Genomic DNA, 10642 nt, shown 5'->3' with positions numbered 1-10642 from the left:
AAATCTTGCTGAAGTATAGCAATCATGGACCATTGTTTTAGTGGGTATCCTTTCATGCTTAGGCAAGAAATGGCATGTGAACAAGGTATACCAGTGAGATCCCACCTTCTACAGTCACATTGTTTCAGCCCAATGTTAACTACTAACTGATACCCCATATCCTACACCTGAAATATACCATGTCCAGAAGGTGCTGCAAAACAAGTGTTGGTAAACTCTGAATTCTTTTGAACTTTCTTCCTAATCTTCAGGCAGATTGGTCCCTGCCACACTTGTCCAACCTCTTTCTCCTTGCTGTAGTACCTACTCATCAATTGGCCCTTGATGTGCTCCAACATACTAAGAATTGACATTTCTCTAGCATCCAAGATATAGTTGTTGAAAACCTCACAGCTGTTGTTCAAAAGTATGTCACACTTGCTGTAAGTGCTAAAAAATGCCCTACCCAAGTGTTTGGAGCCATCCTTTCTAGCCACTCATATGCCTTCTGGTTTAGTGCCCTCATTTTTTCCATGTTTCTATTCCATTGATCCGCAGTGGTGGACCTAGCACATTTCCAAAGTTGTATCTTCAGGTTCTCACCTTTGAAGTGTTGTTGGATGTTGTTGTACAAATGTCTAACACAGAATCTATGGTCAGCTTTAGGGAAAACTTTGCTGCATGCTGGAATGAGGCCCTGCACACAGTGAAAAATGAATTAGGTCTAGAACATCAGGTAAATAACAATAAGATTTACTATAACAATAATGAATCATAAAGTTCTCACCTTTTGTTTGTCTATCATAAGTGTCCATAGATATGTGTTTTCAATGCCAAGGTCTGCCTTCAAAGTTTCTAAGAACCATTTCCAAGTTGCTAGTGACTGAACTTCAACAATTGCTAGAGCTATTGGATAAATACAATCATTAGGATCAATACCTACAGCTGTCAGCATTATCCCCCCATATTTGGTTTTCAAGTGACATCCATCCAAACATATTAAAGGTCTGCAACCCTCAAGGAAGCCCCTCTTGCAAGCATCAAGTGACATATAAAGTGAAGTAAAAAGATTACCATTAAGGTTCAGATACAATATGCTGCCTAGATTGGTCCTTCTTAGCTCTTGAGCATAGTCCCACAACAGCTTATATTGCTCTACTTCATCACCCATTACCCTTTTCATTGCTATTCTTCTAGCTCTCGCAAGCTTTGTCCTAGCTGGTGTCATATTCCACTCTTTTTGCACTATTCTAGCAAAATTCCCTAGTGTCATCTTCTTATTAGCTCTAAAAGATTCCAAGTGCTTATCAGCAAGCCAATTGGATGTGCACCTCTTTAATACCCATTTCTTGTGGCAGTTGTGCTCACCACAAAAAGTCTTTATCATCATTCCATGAGCCCTCCTATCATCTAAAGCATACAAATTCCAAGGACATCCTTTCTCGCATATGGCTCGTAGCCTCTTCTTCTCATTCCTTGGCATCTTAATATCCACCCTGTGCTTCATACTATATTCTATAATAGCCTTCCTTAGCAACTCTATAGACTCAAAGATCATTCCTACTTTGAACACTGGATTGACCAAGTCTTCATGCTTGAATGACTTGAAATTGAATGTGACATTGTTTTCATCATCAGAGTTTGGAACCATGAACCCTTCATCATCAGTTGAGAAATCCTCATCACCTCTGCCCACCACAACTTGAGCTCTCTTTCCCTTGGGTACCTTCTATCCCTTGGCAACTCCTTGATCAACCACTTGGTCATCAACATTATCCATGAATAGATCATTATCTTCATTAGCCAGATCATAATCACTATCTTCAAAATCCGAGTCATCTTCACTAGAACTATACTGCACATCATCTTCATAAGTTGCATCCACATCATCAGGAATATTGTTCATGTTCCTGTTCTACACTCCCACTCTATAGGGGCTCACAACCTTGGCAGTCAACTTATTGGGTTTGCCACAATGTCATCCCAATCCAAGCTAGCTAGAGAGTCATCATGATCAGCATGCAGAATAAATGTCCTCACTCTACCTACCAGAGAGGCCATCACTAAGGTATCTGAGTCACTAAAAATCAACCTAATGCCATCTAAAATGTCTTTCCTAGGTAAAAGCCAGTACATCTTCAAATTTGGGTTCTTCGGGTAGTGAAGCATGAACAACAACTCATTAAACCACACTGGAGACCAAGTGCCTGCCTCATAATGATCAAAGCAGTGAACTTGCCCACCAACATAGGCCTGATTAACTCTTGTTCTAGTAAAAAACCTCCATGATGCATCTCAACCGTGAACTCACCACTATCAACTCCTAAAATTAAAAAGATTGCTAACAAATTAGGTCAATCCCAAACCCTAGACAAACCAAAATCATAAAAGATGGTAAACATTTGCCATTCTGATTCACAACACCATCTAACTACATTCAATGCGAAGACTAAGATTACAATGAAATGAGGTCAAGGGGATTCACTCACTATCGGTGTTTCGAACAAACACCGGCTAGTGAATTTATAATTATTGTGCGTTAGGCTCAGATGGTGTACTAAAGGACACAAGGTTTATACTGGTTCAGGTAGAATGTCCCTACATACAGTCCGCTGCTGCTCATGTTATTAGTACCAAAAAAGGTTTGTAGTAGGGGGTACAAATGGTCAAGAGAGGGACAGGTCCCAAGTCTTTGATGGAAAGGTTGAAAGGACACCAAGAGCTTGGTTGCTGCTTGGCTGTGTGTTGTGTGTTATTTGTCGAAAACGATTGATCAAAAGTCGGTCCCCTTTGTGGGGTGCCCTGCCCTCCCTTTTATAGACCAAGGCGGAGCAGGGGTTATAGATGGGAGAAAGAGGAAAAAACCAAAGGTAGAGAAGGTCCTTCGGGGGAGCCGGGTCTTCCTTTTCCCGTGTGCCTACCCTGCTAACATGGTAGACTATGTCAGGGATGGCATGTTCACTGATCCTTATAGGGTCATGCCCTAGACTCTGTCAGCAAGTGGGTGCGTCCCATCCTACGCCGGCAGATGGTGCGGCGTGTCGGAGGGCCAAGCTGCGACCCTTCAGGGAGTAGACAGGGAAGTGACCCTATGTCCATCACTGTAGGTGATGTGAATTCTATCTTAGATCATAGTGGTTGTCGAATACTTGCATTAGTATCCACATTCGAGGGCTGATGGAGGCGCCTACAACACTGTGGGACAAAAGTCGGCGCCTACAACACTGTTTGTGCACTGTTAGGTCAGAAAGGGCTTAAAGGGCTCGTCCCATCATATCCTGAAGGTGCCTTACTATAGGCATATAGGGCATGGCCCTCAATACTGTGGTTGACTCGAATGTCCAGTCGTACCCTGTGCTCGTCTTTATGAAGGATCAGGGTGAAGTCATTGGGTGAGGTAGAGCTAGCCCTCAGTCATCGAGTGAGGTAGAGCCTACCCTCGGACATCAGGCGAGGTGGGGCTAGTCCTCAGCTACCAAGCGAGGAGAAGCCCATCCTCGGGCATTGGGTGAGGCAGAGTCTAGACCTTAGCCATCAGGCAAGGCAGAGCCTGCCCTTAGCCATCGGGCGAGGCAGAGTCTAGCCCTCGGGGGTCAGGCGAGGCAGAGCCCACCCTCGGACATCGGGCAAGGCGGAGCCTGCCCTCGGACGTCAGGCAAGGTGGAGCCAGCCCTTAGCCATTGGGCGAGGCGAAGTCTAGCCCTCGGGGGTCGGGTGAGGTGGGGCCAATCTTCCGTCGTTCGGGCAAGAAGCATAGTAGCGTTCTTGTCTGACCAGAAGTGTCAACGTTCAATGGTTATTAGTTCCACCTCACTGGGTACCCTGGTATTAGGTCCCCGATAGTAGCCCTCGAGCCCCCGGGTGATTCGGGCAGAATCACCCGGGGGGTGTTTTGATTCGCTAGAGGGTGCGCGTGAGCGCACCCGACAGGTGTAGCCCCCGAGCCCCTAGGTGATTCGGGCAGAATTGGCCAAGGGGTATTTCGATTCGCTAGAGGGTGCGCCCGAGCGTACCCATCGGGTGTTGCCCCCGAGCCCCCGGGTGATTTGGGCAGAATCGGTCAGGGGGTATTTTAATTCGCCAGAGGGTGCGCGCGAGCGCACCCATCGGGTGTAGCCCCCGAGCCCCTGGGTAATTCAGGCAGAATCATCTAGGGTAACTTCAGACCCTTCGTGCGTAAGGCTGTAAGATTCAGTTTTTGTCAACTAGATAGTTTTAAGGGAACCCTGGTATCCCATTCGTAGGGATTTTGTCCAGGATCAGCCTAGCTGGGGCTCGACTGTGGATCGAGGCTCCACTAATGCACGTGTACCTGAGCCCTGGTTGCTCATGGGCCCATCCCTCGTTGGGGCGGCCATCGAGGCTATTGGGCCAGCCCTTGGACTCTTGGGCCTAGGCGAGCCGAAGAAGAAGCTTTTTGACCCATGTCTCCTCTATGGGAAAAGAGTCTGGTCTACTTGGGAAGGCGAACCATTTGGCATGGTTTTGGTGGGAAAGGATAGGGATCATGGGCACGTATCCCATGATGTGACGCGGTGGTGTGTCATGGTAGGCTCGAAGATCGAGGCGGATGGTTACTCTTCTAGCGTCTGTCACCCCTATAAAACCACAGGGTTCGCCCCTAGGGTTCTATACTTTGCCTCCTCACCTTTGTATCTACAACCTCCACCGCCAATCGCCTGAGCCTCTCAAACCCATATTGCTATCGTTGTCAAGCTCGCATCCGCATCACAGCCGCCGTAGAGCTCGCATCCACCCCCTTTCCTATTGTTTCAATGGAGCCATGGTGTAGATCCAACATTACCCCTCAGCGCCTAGAGAGCCTCATTCATCATGGCCTGCTTCACCCATTGTCCGCCATCGAGGAGTGGCGGCTACCTGGTGATGAGGATGAGCCATCGCTGCCCGAAGGATACATCATGTCCTTTGCTCTCTTCCATGAGCGGAGATTCACCATACCTGCTCATAAGTTCCTTCGAGGGCTATTGGATTACTACTAGGTGGAGTTGCAGCACCTTAATCCCAATGGGGTCCAGCAATTGCGGCGTTCGTCTCCCTGTGTGAGGGGTTCCTGGGGATTAGTCCCCACTTCGATCTATGGTGGTATTTCTTTGTCATCAACCTATCAAAGAAGCGGGATGGGAAGCAAGAGCTGAGCATACCAATGGGATGTGCTAGCATTCATCTACGCAACAACTAAGTGAACGACTACCCACTGATGCGTATGTTGACCTCCAACAAGGGGTGGCATTCATAGTGGTTTTACGTCAAGGATAACGTGGCCGCCCCCTTGCCGGTGTTCTCCGGGCACCTCATCGAAGAGGTCCCGAGGTCATGGAAGTGGGGTGTCCTGGACAAAGATAAGAAAAGGATCAAGGACCATCTTGCTGCCCTCCAAATTCTAAAGAAGAGGGGTGCGAGGGGGTCAGGGATCATGAGCGCCTACCACACACTGAGGGTGGTACCGCTAATGAGCCGTGCCCTCCACCCTATACCTGATGGTGCCCGGGGCATCGCCTAAAGGGACGGCGCTCACCGATGAAGCGCTCCCCCCACCGAAGTAGCGCAGCGAATCAAGGAGGCGATGGAGCCTTTCAAGGACACCGCCAGCATTGTCCTTGACTTTGTATATTCGGTGCCAGGACATCCTCCAATGAGGCTAGAACTGGGGTTCATTGATTTCGTAAGTTCCCCTTTCCCATGACTTCTCTTCACTTGAATTTCTAACCCCTTGATGCTGACCTCAGGATAGCGGGACCAACCGAAGAGACTCATCCTTAGGGATAGCTCGGCTCCACTATCGAAGGACCGAATCCTAGCGGCAGTGAATCACACCATGGCCGAGTGGGATAAGAGGATGAGGGAGCTCAAGAAGAAGAAGATACTACGGAAGCAGCAAGCATGGGATCGAGGAGATGAGACAGGCAGTGACGATGATGACGACAACGATGAGTTTGATGAGGTAGTTGTCGACGTGGATTGGGATGTCCTGGAAGGCGAAGATTCACTAATAGACACCCAATTGTCCACATAGGGACCCTTCCAGTTCCACGTGGGGGGAAGTGAGTCTATGAGACCGGCGGAGGCGGGCCAAATCATTGGCCTGTTCTCAGGACCAGTGGGAGCCAGAGGATCCGCTGCTACACCTGGGGTGCCGGCGAAGGATCGGTGGATGGGGGGAGGTGGATTTGTCGCTGCCCCTGAGGTGCTAATGGAGGGGGTGGCTCTGCTGCCACACCCCATGAGCTGATGGGGGGCGGCCCTCGGAGATAAGGGAAGCGAGACCCTCTGCTCAGGAGTAGGGGGCAGGTTTGAAGCGGTCCCGCCTGGATGAGTTGGAGCAGGAATCTGGGGGTTTGTCCCCAAAACATTCCTATCACCCAACAACGCCGGAGTAAGTCACCAATTCCTCTATTTTTCTAGTTTTTCTATTTTTCAGTGTGACCTTATGCCTTTTAACTTTTTGCAGACTCTTGAGATGGGGCCATTCCTTGGCACTGGCGCCAAAGAAGACTGTCGCTCTTCAAGCAGAACGGGTGTCGTTGCCTAACGTCGCTCCTATTTCGAGAAGGAGCGGTGCCAATGTTGTGGCCTCGTCGGCTGGTCAGGCACCGCCAGTGGTGGCACTCATGCCCTTGGAGGGTCAGGCAGGCACCAGGGCTGAGGAAGCACTCTCGGGGGTTGCCAAGCAGATGACGGTGGAGGTGACTCCACCGCCTATGTTGGAGGGGATGGAGCCACCGCCCGTGCTTGTGGTGGCTCCTGTAGTGGGTGCGGCATCACAAGTTGAGCCCCCAACATTGCAAGTGGAGGCAGCCATGACCACGCCATGTCAGGAGCAGCCGGACGTAGCCACGGCGGTGTCTGAGGGAGCGGCGCAATCCATGCCACTGGCGGCCCTAACGGCGATGCTTGAGGTGGGCCAGACAGAGGAGGACATGGCCAGAGGGTCCCCAATCATAGTGGTAGTGGTGGAGAGGATCATTGGGGGTCACCTACATAGGGTGAGCCGCCGCTCTAGTGGATGGTGCCTCAAGACCTAACGTGGACTCTCTTCTCGCTCGACGATGCTTCCGAGAGCATGGAGCAGGAGACTCTCGACATTGGGTTCTTGGCCATGATGGATGCCTTAAGCTAGGCCAGGGGCGTCCTATGTGCTGTCATCATTCCCACTAGCCGAGTATGCACTTAATCTTCCCTCCTGCTTTCTTCTTCTCTTCATGTATTCTTGTATTTTTGTATTTTTGATACTGGTCTTCTTTTCCTTCCCTTATTGCTCATAGCCCGAGGAAATCCTAGTTCCTCCATGAGCAGTAGGCGAAATGGGACTGCCTCACTGAGGAGGCTCAGCTACGCAGAGATGTGAGCGCCCAGCTTGTTGTTGCCCAACAGCAGGAAGCCGAGGCGTGTCGGGATGCGGAGGAGGTCCACGGGATGTTCTAGGATCTATCGGTGAGGGTGCAGCGGGACAAGGAGGCAGCCACTAGGGTCCGAAAGGAGCAGGATGAGCTACTCTAGAAGGATGCTGAGGCTAGCTATTGGGCTGTTGACCTCCTAGCTGATCTGGAGATGGAGCGGGATCTCAAGCTGAGGGCTGAGGAAAGGTCTATGGCCCTGCAGGAGAGGGCAAATTAGGACACTAGGGAGATCACCTGGCTGCATGGGGAGCGAGACGAGCTACACCAAACTATAGAAAGACTCTGATCAGAGCATGGCTTAGTTTGTGAGGAGGATGACCGGGCCATCTGAGAGCGCGATGAGGCGCGTCAGGTGGTCAACTCCCTTCGGGCAGATCTTGGAGTCACCGTGACCCAAAGGCTGGAGGCCAAGAACATCTCTACTAGGCTAGGCATAGAGCTCGCTGAGGTGTGGGGGATTCTTTAGGCTGAGAGTGATGAGCATGATCTCCAACGCACCGCCATCGGGGTGGTTTTTGATGACCTGGGGGTGGCACAGCCAGAGGAAACTAGCTCACTTGAGGCCCGTGCCATGGGTATCACGGTGCGGGTGGGCTAGCTTGAGGAGGACGCCTTTCACACTAGGATCACCCAAGCCTTTACTATTGCCCGCTCTCACTATGATCAGGAAATCAACTTGCAGTAATGAGCCTCGGCTTCGTGCCTAGCTACAAAAACACCGAGCTAGATAAGATTGAGAAGGTGGTGACTCCCATTGCGCGGAACCTGGCGAATAGGCTAAAAGACATGGTTCTCACTTCGAGGAAGTAGTTAGTTGGATGAGTTTGCCAAACATTTATCTATAATATGTGGACAAGTGTTGGCACTTTCATGTCCAAAAACAGTTGCATTTCATAATTTTGTTTCGTTCATTTTGATCTTACTTTCTTCCCTTTTGCAATCGAGAAAAAAGGTTTATGTGATCCGACCCTTCTGTTTGTTAATTCCATAGGGCCCAAGGTGTATAAGGGGGAAAATTTGATTATGCTGGTGAGCAAAGTTACCGTAGCCATCGGGGCGTGGGCTTTTTGCTGTCTTACTAGGCATGCTCGTTTATTTGTTCCCACAAACCTTGCCGCCAATCTTAGCGCGAGGAAAAGGTCTGATACAGTGAATGTTTCGAAAAAGAGGTGGTATTTATACCTTTGTCAGCGCCCAGGTAAGATCCAACCCTTGTGGCTGTTGGGGCCAGATGTTACTGAAGACCAAATTGAGGGTAGCAAACTTTCTCTTGTATTCGCACATACCCCTTACTTTGTATTTTCGCAATGGTTCCATGACCGTGCCTTTGGTCTTATCGCTGGCTCAGCCTTCCCTGAGCCCCCGCGTGTGGTGGGGATTCGGTCAAGGGCCGACTCTTTTTGTGACTGTCGCCCCATCCGTGGTTTTTTGCAACTTGATGGATTGAGGCGATGTCACTTGCCTTGATGGCTCGAGTGACGTGCCTGATGAGCTCGCTAACCGGGATGTTTGAATGGAATCCGATCGCGTTGCTTTGCGATAGGGTCAGCAAAGCTCTTGGGCGGCATTCCATTGCTCCTTGATTTGCCTTCAAATAGATTCCCCCTTAATGGGGACTCTATGGGCTTGATAAGAGGTTGGATTGAACTTAGAAGGTTGAGATGACCCTTCCTGCCTCAATGCAGGTTGGGCAAAGGCCATTGAGGCTCATCTGTGTTTCCTCCCCTGGCTCTTGTTGGACGTGAGGTGGCCTTAGACCCTTCGCGGGTCAACCTTCGAACCTCGGTCTCTCGATCTCGGATTGAGCGGCTCAAGCTCCTGAGCCCTTAGGGTCTGATAGGGGTTGGTCATGTTTCATGCGTCACCCCATCCTCGGTTTCTGTAACCGAACGGGCTGAGTTGACGACACTTGCCTCAACAGCTCGAGTGTCATGCTCAATGAGCTTGCTAGCGGGTATGTTCATGTGGAATCCGGGTCCATCATTCGCTGATGGGGTCGGTAGAGCCCTCATGTGGCATTCCACTACTTCTTAACCCACCTCCCGGCAGATGCCTGAGCCATTCGGTAGGCTCAGGTGGCCTGTTGGCCTCTCCTCGATGGAGATTCTATGGGTTTGCCTCGGGGTTAGAATCGAACAAGAAAGGTCAAGATGTCCCTGCCCGCTTCTAAGCCGGGTCAGGCAAGGCCGCTAGGGCTCATCATGGTTTTTCTCCCCTAGCTCTGTTTGACATGAGGTGGCCTCGAGCCCTTTATGGGCCGGCCTTCAAGCCTCGATAAGTTGCTGCTCATATCGAATGAGGCGGGTGCCGCTTCGTGGCACAACATGAAGTGTTGAGATGCGAAGATCGCATATGCAACATTTGGATGATGGGATTAATGTGTGATTTAATTAAAACAAAAGTGGGGGTCGGTAATGTTACCTCGGTGGTATGAGCGATGAGAAGCTCTTAACGGACATGTCCATGCGGGTTTCGAGTCTGACGTTTGTGATGGGGCCAGCATGACCTGCACGAGCATCGTGATTTTTTGTCTCCATCTCTCGATGGCAATTCGAGCCATTTGATTGACTTTAAGTGACCTAACAGCTTCTCCTTGAAGGAGATTCTACAAGCATACCCCTCTAAACCCCTCTCGAGAAGGCAGATGTAGAAGCTCGAGGTATGGGGAACTGTGAATTCGATTATGTTGGTGAACAAAAACACTGTAGCCACTAGGGCATAGGGTCTAGCGGTTCATCCAGTTCTACTCAAAGTTCTACACACACACCCTACGTCTCTGGTTTCTTAAACATAAGGAGGGGTTAGGCGATGAGGATGTCTAAACAAGTAGACACCCTTGGCAGCCCCCGAGCAATGTCCATGCCCCTACCGTTGCTAGGGTCAGACGCTTGGTAATGAAATTAACACGCAAAGTAAGTAATAGAGGTGCTTATCTTTCAGCGATTGTTCGTTCGTTGTTTTACCTGGGTCGTCCAATCGACCTAGGAGGCCTGTTGCCCCCCTGGATGGGGTTTTGTCGTTGGGTCATTCCATGGTCCTGCCTAGGGAAGCGGAGAGTCGCCTACAAGCGGGTGTGCCCTGATTCTCGAGCCCAGCGTGTGGTGGTAGTGGGCCATGCCCAGGCAGCGTCCTGTTTGACTAGGTGGCATCTCATCGACCAGGGCGTGTCCCGCCGGTCCAGGCGTGTCCCCTTGGATTCCTGTCAGCATTGATTTCCCATCTGCATTGAATAGGGGAAGGAAGAG

This window comes from Miscanthus floridulus, chromosome 1, assembly GCF_019320115.1.
Source record: "Miscanthus floridulus cultivar M001 chromosome 1, ASM1932011v1, whole genome shotgun sequence".
Lineage (NCBI taxonomy): Eukaryota > Viridiplantae > Streptophyta > Magnoliopsida > Poales > Poaceae > Miscanthus > Miscanthus floridulus.
The sequence above is the reverse complement of the archived record's forward strand: the minus strand, read 5'-3'. Positions refer to the sequence as shown.